Here is a 12,792-nt window from a genome sequence, read left to right on the forward strand (position 1 = left end):
CTAACCATGGCAAGCTAGGAGTGGAGCTGCACATCCGTGAGGTTAAGTGGTAGGATTAGGTTCAAGGTCATTACATATATATATATGTGTGTGTGTGTGTGTGTGTATACATATATATAATATATATATATATATATATATATATATATATATATATATATATATATATATATATCAGCCAGCTAAACAACACAAAGCTCTCATGTCTCTTCACAATGTTCTTGGAAAAACTTGCTTAGCCCATCACCCTAGCCAGAAAGTAATTCCTAAGCCACATTCTCCTGCAGCTTTCTAAGGAAACATCAAAACACTGAAGAAAATTCTGGAAAAGCCACGTTATGGGCCTTCTTCCGTCTTTGTGCAGTCCTGTACTTCCTGCCTGTCCCAAACTCAAGCTGAGGGAGTGGACAAGGTTCCCGGCAGAGGGAGGCCGAGTCCGTGGCTGCTGTTTTGGTTCCGGTCAACACAAGAGTAATAAATGAAAATATGAATCAATCAGCCCATTAATAAATAAAGACTCAAGACTGTACCATGACTGGTATAAGAAAGGAAACTAGCATAATTTAAAAAGATTTCCAATAAGGGTTGAAACATGGGTTGCTTTTTTTTTTTCCTTTTCTTGCCAACGCTCAGTTAACCAGGAAATTAAATCAACATGAACAGGAGCCTTTTCGTTAATGGCAGCTTTTCTGGATTGTGGAAATCACGCTCCTTAATAATAAAGATAATCCCTGCCACTGTGGGCTTGATATGCTGTTTTTAGAATATTTTCACACACAGCCATTGTTTCATTTGGGGCCCATGCAAGCCAGGGAGGCGGGCAGGCCAGGGCAGGGCACCCTCCCTCTGGAGAGGGAGTCTCTGTGAGTTGCTTGCCCAGAGCCCTGTGCCTGGCAAGGGACCCACCCGGGCTAGAAGCCAGGGCTCTGACTTTAAATTCATGTCCTGCCAAGACATCTGGTGGCCGCTTTGTGCCCAGCCCTACTGTTCTCCTATTTCATTTCACTTTATTCTTGCAATATGCCCGACAGGTGGGTGGGCTGAGTGGATCTGCACACCCAGTGGATGGGGTGGCTGAAGGGTGGGCCATGTGGATCTGCACGCCCAGTGGATGGGGTGGCTGAAGGGTGGGTGGGCCGTGTGGATCTGCACGCCCAGTGGGATGCAGGTGACTCCTAGCCCTGACTTCTGCTTTCCCTGGAGCCAGGGCTTGACTGAGAGTTCTTGCTGGAACCTGGGCCTGGCTAGGCCGCTATATTGGCTGCTGAGCAAGAAAAGAAAAGATAAGAGGAAGAAGGATCAAAGGCCAGCAGGGGCCAGCAGGGGCCAGCAGGGGCCAGCAGACCACCTGGGGCTACCTCTGATTCCATCCCTGGAGGGAGCTTGGCTCTGCAGGAGGGAGCAGGAATGCCAGATGCCTGGGAGATGAAAGCTGTGGCTCACGGTCTCACTGAGCACAGCCTGGGTGCCTGAGGTAGCCTGCACACGACCCAGGGGAGATACAGCTTACAGCTTGCGAAGCCTGTGGACCCACGCTCACAGCCTGGAGTTCCCGCATCTAGGCATCTGGAAGGTTCCCCGAGAGTCGCCTGCTAACTTCTGTACAGCTAGCCCTCCACCCTCTCTTTCATGACAGGTATAGGATGACTTCCTTCTCCGCAAGGACTTTCCTGGCTTCTCAACTTTCAGTTTTCTCAAGGCATGGCGATTTGATGGACTGATAACTGATCAATTGATGGTTGTTTTCATGTCTGAGTGTAGGTCCCCTCTGGGTCTCCAGACAAGGCCCTGGGATATTATAAAGCCTCGGCAATGACGCAGTCATTCAAGTTTGTAGAGATGGAAACAGATCAAATTATGGCTCTGACTCTTCCCCTTGAAGACTTGAGGTCTGCTGACATCAGCGCCCAGGAAGGAAGGGCAGGGAAGTGTTTATGAATGTGGATACTGGCACATAGAGCTAATTATCTATCTATCTATCTATCTATCTATCTATCTATCTATCTATCTATCTATCCATCTAGCTATCTATCGTCCATCTATTGTTGCGTCTCACACCATTGCCCAGGTTGGCTCGTTACACAGCCTATACTGGCCTCAGAGTCACAGCAGTCTTCCTGCCTCAACCTCCTAAGGGCTGAATCACAGGCACAAGGCACTGTGTCCCCCCCCCCCCCCAGCCTGGCTTTTCACTCTCAGTTGTGTCCACCCTCCATAAACACACAGAGCCAGCTGCTGGGGGGGCTTACTTCATTTCCCACCAACTTGGGGGTTCTCGGTCAACTCCTTTCCAGCAGCACACACCGGCCGCGGGGTCTTTTGCTAGCCTGCCTTTCCGTATTGCTTTCAGGAATTAGCAGAAAGCCCAGCCCCTGGTGGCCAAAGAGCTTGGCTTGGGTTTGGAAGAGGGAAGAGACTGGCAGTCCTGGGCCCCAGGTTCTACCCCTGGCAGCCAGGGCTGAGGGTCCTTTAAGGCACTGTTAAGTCCCTACTTCCTAGTTTGGGCCACTGTGAAAACATAGAATGTTTGTGGTATTTTTTTTTAAAATTTGGGGGCACACATCTCTTCTTGGCAATACTGTGGTTTTATTCATTAGCCAGACACTTTATGGGGTGTTCTTGGCAGAAAAATGTGTTGGCCTTAGCGTGTTCCAATGCATCAATTTCATGGAACGCTCATTTTACTGTCACAGCAGTCCCTGCTCTTGCCAGCTGTGATGTAGGCTGGGCTTGAGGGACAGGTCTGGGGTTTTCCAGGAAGCTTGAGGCTGCTCTTTAAGGGAAACATGAGCCTCGAAGTTCTGCTACGGCTCTGAATGCTGGGAGGGGAGGGATCCCGTGACCGTGTTGAGGAAGGGCAAGTTAGTTCCCTCTGAGAGGGTTCCCCAGGCTTCTGGAAAGATCCTCTTGGTGCTTGTAGCATCTCAACTGTAAATGGAAGCAGGACCCATCTCTCTCACTAGGGCTGGGGCTAGGACCCCTGCTGCCTGGCCTCTGAAAGAGACCAAGCAGCCCTGATATTCTCAGTGGCCACCCAAACTTAAACAAAACCTGAAACCTTTCCTGAGAGGATGAGCAGTGCTCAGCGTTTAGCACACAGGCCACCTGTGGGAAAGTCCCTGGTCCCACTGGCAGCTCAAGGCCACCCCCATTTTCACAGGTCACAGACTCTTTGTGATGGGTGGGTAGGAAGGTGCTGGGTCTTTGGCTCTCCACTCCCCTCTGTCCCTCCCTCCCTCCCTCTGTCCCTCCCTCCCTCCCTCTGTCCCTCCTTCCCTGGCTACCTTATCTTGCCACAAACCTGAAGCCTACAGATTCCTAGGTCCCTCTCCAGCCAAACTATGTCCACTGTAGCCCACTTGCCTGCAAACATCTCCTCTTACGGCCTCAGAAACACTTCCGGCTCCGTGCGGCCAAGCACAGCTTTGCACGGGCACACCTGACTCCTCCCTCAGCTACACTCAGTGAGGGATGGCACTACCCTGCCCCACCCTCATCTGGGAGACCAGCTCTCCTTTCCCTTCTCTCCACTACTGTATTGTTGTCAACTGTGCCAGCTTCCCTCACAGCCAGAAAGACCCTTCCTCTCAGCCCAAGTGCCTAGGCAGCTGGAGTCCAAACCTAACGGTGTGGGCCTTAGAGGGAGGTTCTTTCTTCCCTTGGGTCTCCTCACATCCTCTCCTTCTTGTTCCTCAAAAAATTCTTCTAACAGAGCAGCTGTGACCTATTAACTCGCTGGCCCTGAGAATAAACACACACACACACACACACACACACACACACACACACACACACACACACGCACACACACACACACACACTTCTGGGGTGGCAGCAAGCACACACTTTTCTCTCCAGCTACCTTGCCTCCCATCCCCCAATATGCTACACATCCCTTCATGCACCTATGCTGCTACTGCAGCACACACAAGAGCCGCACAGGCTCACAGAGACGGAGGCAGCACACACAAGAGCCGTACAGGCTCACAGAGATGGAGGCAGCACACACAAGAGCTGCACAGGTTCAAACCAGACAAAATCCCAACACGGAGAAGGGGGACTAGACGCAGGGTCTCACTCCTACGTAACCAAGAAGTTGTTTGCAATTGATACTGGCTGCGGAAGGGGAAAGCCAAGGCAAGGGATACTCAGCAGGCCTGGGATGAGGCTGTTTACTGACTCCCGGAGTCAGAGCCCCTGAGCCCTCTGTCTGTATGCCTGACAGATGGACCTCACCGCGTAGATGCTGATTTTGGTTTGCTGTCTGCTTACTGGGTGAGCTCCAGGACTCTCCTTTCCCCCAGGGTTCCTGTGGCCCCGGCTAAGACCACCACCATGCCCCCTCCTGAGGTGGAGCCCCTAGTTAGAAAGCTCATGGGGGTTGTTTGGGGAAAGGGGGATTGGAAGAAACGGAAGGGCTTGGAACAAAGAAATTTCCACACAGCTCCACCTTCAAGAGCCAGGATGGCAGGGTGTAGGTGTGTGTGTGTTCACCACCAACTCCTGTAACACTAAGTTAACAGGAAGAGGCTCTGCCACAAACCTCCAGCTATCTATGCTCCGACATGACAGCCGCTGGCTAGGGAGCACCAGGCCAGAGGGTTGGAAGTGACCGGCTGGCATGTGATTTTCCTCTGATAGATCCTCACCAGCTTGGGAAATGTGAGATTCCCTTGCAAAGTGCTAGCAAGAGAAATCCAAGAGAGGTCCAAACTCTGCCAGCTCACAGCAAAACCTGGGCGTGGAGGACTTGTGGAAAAGGAGCTACAGAGTGGAAGAGCAGAGGGGAGAAGGGGGGGGACGGACACTCAGGCTGGTGACCGCCATAGGATGAGCAGAGACTTGAGGGGGTGCCAAGCATCTCAGCCCTTTGAGGGCCCTCAACTACTCCTGATGTGAGCACCCACAACCAGACACCTCTGGTTTCTGAGAAGTGAAGGGTGGGGCTCGGGCCCCCCGCCCCCCCATGGCTCATCACATGCCTGATTTCCCCAGTCATAGTGCGTATTCTATCAGAACAGGGGGGACCAGCCAGTTCAACAGCCCTCACCTCACTGGGAGGGAGAGAGGCGGCCCCCTCCTTGCCACACAAGCACACATGTTGAAGGCCATGACTATCAGAAGTGTCCCACACTCAGCCACAGATAACCGCGGAGCTAAGAAGGAGTTGCGGTTTGTACAGAATCTCCATGCACAGAACCGCCCAGAGTGTCTGACAGGCCCTGGGGTCAATTATGGGTGCAGGAGTGAACTGGGTCATCGGAGAACCGCCAAGAGACCCAAGTCACCAAGAGCAAGAGGCCTCCGCGTGGCCACTTCCAGTATGAACTGGGTCCCAGCTAGGGCCCCACGCCCTGGGGGGTTCGTCTCTTCTGCTTCTGCAGGAAGGAGGCTCAGAGCCGGCCCCCTTTGTGTAGAGCAAGAGGGACGGTGACGCAGGAAGTGGTTAAAAATGCAAAAAGTGGTTGGTTTTGATAAAGAAAAATGCAGCTGCAACATCTGTTTGACTCTTGTTTGCAGCTTCATCAACGCTAAGTGGTCAATAAATCAGAGTGGCATGGCGCTCCGTTTCTTCTGAGGCTCAGCCATTAATCTCGCGCCAGTTCTCATGAAAAATGAAGGAGAGAGGCTGTGTGATAGTGAAAATGTATACATTACCCAGAAAGTCATAATAGCATGTAATAGTGCCGCACACCTCCCCGCTTGCTGTGGGGAGGGGCTTGAAGGGGGGGGGAACCCGAGAGGCAATGGCTTCGGGGGAGGGGACAGAGGGAGTAAATCAGCGTTGTTTGCGCCAAGAGCCCGTTGTGTGATCGCATCTGTCATATTAGCACCGTTTATGCAGATCTAGACGACCCTGCAAGCCTGATCTGAAGAGGCACAGCTTTCCGGACCCGTGTGCTTAATAACCAGGCGGGATGGGATCCCGTAAAACAAGAGCGTGGAGCTGGCAGATGGAGAGACAGGATTTATCAGGAAACGGACGGATGCCGGCAGTGGGCAGCTCAGGGCTGGGGGTGTCACCAGGCTGCATGGTACAGAGAGAAGTCCTTCAGCGCACGCTGTCGCTGGCCCTGGCAGCCTGCCGGCTTGGCCTCTGCGCTTGGAGTAATGGAATGGACTGGGGCTGATGGCTTCAGCAGAAAGGAAGCTGGCTCTCACAGTATCCAGCAGGGTAGGTCCAGTCCCCATGTCCCCACAGAGGCCTGCACACAGGACACATGGCCAGAGCTGAGAGGACAGAAGAAGACCCTAGAACTCCGTCCACGTTCTGAGAAGGGTCAGGGACGTGGTACTTGTTGCTGAGGTCCCTTAGGGTCCTCCAGTCCCTGGAGGACACAGGCTTCCCTAACACAGACCAGAAGGGATCCTCCCATAGTGTACTGCATATAATTGGCACATTCTAGGACCCTCTCTGGGTGGCTCTGGGTGCCGGGGCAGGACTGTTCTGTGCACACACCCCTCCCATAGAAGATAGAGCAGGGCCCCTGTTTTCAGAGATGCATTGAAGACAGCCTTGTGCTGGCCTCACCTTCAAGCCTCAGCTTGCCTGGTTTAGTCCTCCGAGCACCCAGGTGCTGAGCAATTGCTACCCCACCTGCACAGAGTGTACCTGAAGGGTGGAGATCCCAGCCCACCCTGGCTAAACGCCCCCCCTCCCCTCCCCTTTGCTCTGCCAGGGTTCCCTGAGGCTCATTGGATGGTGAGTGCTCCGAGCCCAGTGCCCAGGGGTGCTGTAGCCCAGACACTTACTGCAGCCCAGGAGCAAGATCAGACCTAGCTGGGTCCTGGGCTACAGGGGCTGGTGAGAATAGAGGCTGGGCTGAGAGCTCAGGACACAGCAAGGCCTCAGACATGGCTGTATCTACACCAAATACCTGCACAGGTCAAAATGCCATCTGTGTCAGGCACGATCAGAGGTCAGAATGCCATCTGTGTCAGGCAGGGTCAGAGGTCAGAATGCCATCTGTGTCAGACAGGGTCAGAGGTCAGAATGCCATCTGTGTCAGGCAGGGTCAGAGGTCAGAATGCCATCTGTGTCAGGCAGGGTCAGAGGTCAGAATGCCATCTGTGTCAGGCAGGGTCAGAGGTAAAGGGGTCAGAATGCCATCTGTGTCAGGCAGGGTCAGAGGTCAGAATGCCATCTGTGTCAGACAGGGTCAGAGGTCAGAATGCCATCTGTGTCAGGCAGGGTCAGAGGTAAAGGGGTCAGAATGCCATCTGTGTCAGGCAAACGTCTTGGAAGAGGGGGTCTAGTACTCCTGGGAACAGCAGGGCTCCATGGTTAACTGTCCTTCCTGAGAATCAGGTCCCCTATCATATACTGAGTGCAGGACCATCCCTGCAACCTGAGGAACAAGTTTTTCTGCCATTGTCCAGCAGAGTTGGGGGGAGCATGGCGTGTGATCAGGAGGCTGGGAGGTGCCTCTTGGGGCAGAGGCCAGTGCACAGGGAGCCCTCAGCCCCGTCTCAGGGCTGCTCTCATTAAGTGAACACACACGCCAGCAGGAGCTGGGCCGGCAGCCCTTCCTGCTTTCGAGGGAGGCTGGGAGACTTAATTAGTTAATGTGGGTAAAGTGGCCTGAAGATGAAAAACCCTGGGTAATTGCTGAGCGCTGTTGCTGTTGTTATTACACAATTACCAGAATTTTCCAGTCATGGGAATCTAGTTAAACAATTCCCACCTGCGTGTGGGGTTCTGGGATCCATGCCGACTGAGGGTCTGGCTGCCTCTGACTCCCTGGTTGGAAGGTAATGGAGAAGAGGCAGAGAGACATAGGGTACCAGGCCTGTGTGGGTCCTGTCACATCCCGGGTACCCCAAGGGAAGTTTGTCTTTGTTCTAGGGCAGACAAAATCGCACAAGCATTAAAAAAAAAAAAGCCAGAAGGTCCTGCCTTCCTGGATTTCCCCAGAAAGTTGTAGAAAGTTCTACTCAGACTCCCAGGAGGCCAAAACAATCCAGATATATGCTGCTGGGGAGAATGTCCCTCTACACAGCTAGCCCTGGCTGTCTAGAGACACACTCCAGATGTTAGTTTATACCAGCTTGAGCAGGCTACGGCTTGCTTAAAACTCCAGGTGCTTTGGAGAAGAGTTGTTCAATCACATCTCTGAGCTTGCAGTGGTACTAAACTACTGTAGGTAGGTATTGAAAGAGCTTGAGGGGATAGTTTTGGCAGGCAGGATAGTGACAGACAGGTGAGGTGAGGCAAGGCAGTGGCTGGGAGAGTGAGCTGACTGGTCTGTGGGTGGCCAGAGGTCCTCAGTAGTTCACACTGGTCACAGGTTGCTGCTGGGACCAGCAGGGGCCCCGGTGAGAGGGCCTGAGAAGCAAGCAGTGAAGCCTGCCTTTGTTGGGGTGTTGGTCTGCACAGGTGAGTAGATTGATCTTGCAGAGGTGAGGGCGGTCCCCAGAAAATGGAGATAAGATTTCCTTATTCAGACACAAAGAGAGATGCGCTCCCGTGTCCAAAAGGAGCCAAGAGAGGAGTTGAATGCTTTGTTCCCCACAATTCCAGTGCTAAGATTAAAGGTGTCCCTGCGCCCTGGAGTTACAGGTCATTTAATCACAAACAGGCTAACAGGGGGCACAGTAATCGTACTCAGGGAAATGTGGGCTGAAAATATAGTTCCCGGATGCCTGTTCCCCAAGAAGTGTTAAAGATCAGGACATCAGGGTTGTCTCCCCCTGGATCCCAGCTCAAGGAGGCACCATGGTGCTCTGCGTTCCCAGTGGGGGAGGGACCTAGGGCTGGAAGTGTCCTGTTCCTTGTCTGCACATCTGTTTTTCAGTTGCTAGGCACCTGCCAGGGATGCGGGTGGCTTGTGCCCCAATGGTTGGTGGAGTCTGGGCTTGGATTGAATTGCTGGCTTGTGTCCTATTTGCCTCTTGTTCTTAACTTGAACTAAGGATTGGTTTATTGGAGATCACCGTGAGGATACTCCCAGCAGGCCTAGGGAGAAGGAGTCACAGATATCTGCAGGAGTACAGTGAGGTCCCTGGGGGAGGAATCCATCCCTGGGTATGCAATGCTGGCCAAGCGGAGGCCAGGGGCGAGGCAGTTGGGTAGGCAGGTCTCCGGAGTGAAACCCATGGGGTGTATGACCTCACCAACATCAAAGAAGGGTCACCCATTACTGCCCTTGCCCATGACCTATGCCCTTCCTTATCTTTCTAACACCTCCATCTCGCCTCTCTCCTGGGACTCCATAACAGCCCAGAACCATGGCCTCAGTAGGTGGTGTCACACAATCATCAGTTGCCTCCAGGGGACCAGCGCACTCTGGAGCATGCCTGCCTATCTCTCCACCTCTGGAAGAAGCCGGACATGGGCCACTGTCCCTACCACATTGAGTGTTATCAGTTGCACCATTCAGGGCCTCGTGGCTCCACGGCAGAGCTGGGCATAACTGAGGCATTTGGTGGCCTGTGGATGGTGCTGCATAGATTTTCTTTTTTTCTTTTTTCTTTCTTTTTCTTTCTTTCTTTCTTTTTTTGGGGGGGGGATAAGGCCTCTCTGTGTTAGCCTTGGCTGTCCTGGAGTCACTTTGTAGACCAGGCTGGCCTGGAACTCACAGCAATCCGCCTGCCTCTGCCTCCTAAGTGCTGGGATTACAGGCGTGCGCCACCACGCCCGGCTAGATTTTCTTTAGGGAAAGCACCTTCTTCACACAGGATGGGTGTTGTGTGTGCCTTGGCTGGTCAAGTTGAGCCTGCTATTCTCGGGGCCATGGAAACTGGTTCAGAGGCAGGACCTTAAAGCCCCCAAGAAGCTGCAAGATCCCTGGCCTTTGGCCACAGGGAGGCAGGGCTGGTTTTCTAGCTGGATTTAAGTTGGGGAGATGGGTCCCTGAGGTGAGGCAAAGATGTCTGGGGAAGAGTGAGTGGGCTACAAAGGCCAGAGCTGGAGAACCCCAGCCGTTCACAGAAGCCCCTGGGCACAGGCAGCTGCTGGAACTAGCAAAGGTCTAGGCAGCCGAGGTGGGAAGGAAATGGTGAAGGCTGCCTTCTGGAACCGACTCTCAACAGCACACGGACTCTAAGAAGCTCCCCGACACAGCCTCCATGGCATGGATGGAGTCTCTGGACCCAGACATGCCTGAAGCTAACACGCCTTAAGATTGCGCAGAAATGTGAGCCCTTGTTGCACTCCTTCACACTGAAGTCAACTCAAGTTGAACCCTCTACTGCCACTGTGGAGAGCCCCAACTCTGAAAAAAAGAACGTACATCTTTCTCTAGGCCCATAGCCCTGTCTTTGTACCGCAGTGCCTGTGTGGGGGACGCGCGACCTCCTCCACTGTCCCCATGACCACTCTGAACCTGTGTGCTCCAGGTGCCGGGTGGTCAGTGCGGCACAGGAATTGGCTGTTTAGTCCTCACGACACCCTCAGGAGGTCTGATTAGGACTCCTGCACACTCTCCTGCACACTCAGGGAACCCGATGAGCTTGCCCCTGCCCCACCCTCTGAGCCCGGGGTCCTGTCAGAGGCCAAAGAAGTGTGTCTCAGGTGGTGGAGTTGGTTTGAATCTGGGTCCCGAGACTTCTAGATACAGTCAACAGCGTCCCTGCACCTCAGTGTTCTTACCTACACAAGGGAGCAATGACTCAGTCAGCCAAGTGATTGCCATTCAAGCTTGAGGATCTGAGTTCAAGACCAGAGCCCATGTGTTGAATTAAAAAAAAAAAAGCCACGGGGCTGGAGAGATGGCTCCACGGTAAAGAGCCTGGCTGCTCTTGGAGAAGACCCTGGTTCAGTTCCCAGCATCCACACGGTGGCTCGTAGCTCGTAGCCACCTGTAACTCCAATTCCAGGGGTACTGATGCCCTCTTGTGACTTCTACAGGCACCAGGTGTGCACGTGGCACGTGTACATACATGCAGGAAGAATGCTCTTACACAGAATAAAATAGATGCTCTAAAAGCCAGGTGTGGTGGTGTGAGGGCAAAAGGAGACTGCACTGGAAACAGCCCTAACTTTTCAAACGGGCTCCTGATATCCCAGGCCTCCCAAAAACAATGTCAGTTTGTCTTGAAACATCACTACAAAGGCCTACTAAGGTCTTATAGAACCAATATTTGCAGTAAAGTCAAACCAACTCAGACACTGCCTACTTGGGAGTTAATGTGTGAAACAGACACCCACATAGGCTGCTTTATAAAGTTTTTTTTTTTTTTTTGCAAACACTGAGGAGGCTCGGTCATCTCTAAGATATGACATATGCAAGAAATTGCAGGGCTTTCTAGCTACTAACAGGGAGTTATTCTGGACTAACTGCCAACACAATTGCAGAGGAGATTCTTGGTGAGCTCCCAAGACAAAGCTACTTTGTCTCAGGAGATAGCCCCCAAGTCTCTGTGAGCTGGAACAGTCATTCCTAGGCCTCACTTGCCACTTACCACCTGACTGCTGGGATTTGTTGGGGCGAGGGGTGTAGAGGAATTTTAATCCTGCAATGTGGCTAACCTGGCTGGAACACACACACACACACACACACACACACACACACACACACACACACCCTTAGCACACACCTTTAATCCAAAACAATGAAGGTAAACTTAGTTTGTGGAAGGAAGCAGTGAGGTTGGAATTTGTTTGTGAGTCCAGGGCAGGTCAGCAGAGTCAGCTGGAGCCAGAGAATGAGGAGGAGCCAGAAGATTAGAAGAGACTGCTGGAGTTAGCCTGAGGCCAAGCAGAGCAATTCAGCCAGAAGCTGAGAGAAGCCAGTTTGAATCAGTCAGCTTGGAGAAGAGTTTGACCCAGAACTACCAAGTTGAACCAGCTAGCCAGAGTTCAGAAAGATCTAGAAAGGGTGAGCTTATTCATCAGTAAGTCTCAGAGGCTGAAAGCATTCTGGGCCTAGATTAGATTATATGGAGGTCACAAGCTTCCAGGAGGAGACCTAGGCCAGCAGACGGAGGCAGTAAGCCTCCGAGAGGACAGTTACCCCAGGTGAATAAAAGTTACTTTTACACCGGAGGTTCACTTCTGGTCCTCTCCTGGATGGACCCAGGCCCTTCAAGTGCTTCTCTGGTGATTGCTGGGTACTTCGTGTGGCTGGAAGATCGTACGGACCTTGCCAAGCCCGTGGCTCTTGCTTCTCCCCAATAAAACAGGTTGATAAAGCAAGGAGGAAACAGGGATTGTCTTGGCTGACTTCATCCACCTCAGCTAGTAAAACTGAGCCAAGAGATGGTGTGACTGCGTCCCATGTGGGCAGCAGGAGGATAAGAGAGGGAGCCATCTCTCCCCCTCCCCACGGCTGGCATCCTGCCCACCCTCTTTCTCATGTTCACAACCTCCCTGGGAGCAATGGCTATTTACCCCCCTCCCCATACACACTTTCAAAACTGTCTGCTCAAGTGACATTCAGAATGGGGCTGGTTTCCTGACCAGTGTCTCCTTTTATGGTCTTGACCTTGCCAACAAACTTCTGGATGGGAGGTCCTTCTGAGTTGGAGAGGGGATCTGAGTTCCTGCCCAGGGGAGGTGTTTTAAGCAGGGTAATCTGGGAGGTTGGGGCTTGGGCTGCTTCCTCCTGCTCTGGGAGGGGGTCTCTGGAGGAGCCTCCACCAAACCCCAAATCTCCCCTGGCTGACAAGCAGCCCATGGAGCAGTTATAGGATGTTTATGCTCTGGCAACCATAGCAGTGAGATGCCAGCGGTGGTTTTAGAGGGAATCATGGTGAAATTGGCTGTCTTTTCTTTTCTTTTTTTTAAATGTGGAGATGAAGCATCATCTCTGAAGTCATTGTGGCCCTTAACACTTTATGTCCTGAAAGACA

General features: G+C 52.6%; 1 protein-coding gene across 12 annotated transcripts in view; it reads right to left on the minus strand.

Moving 5' to 3' along the window:
- CAMTA1 (calmodulin binding transcription activator 1) overlaps positions 1-12,792 on the minus strand; it is an 838,283-nt gene that overhangs the window by 110,511 nt on the left and 714,980 nt on the right. The window lies entirely within an intron of this gene.

The sequence above is a fragment of the Acomys minous genome, assembly GCF_964271855.1.
Source record: "Acomys minous genome assembly, chromosome: 6".
Taxonomy (NCBI): Eukaryota; Metazoa; Chordata; class Mammalia; order Rodentia; family Muridae; genus Acomys; species Acomys minous.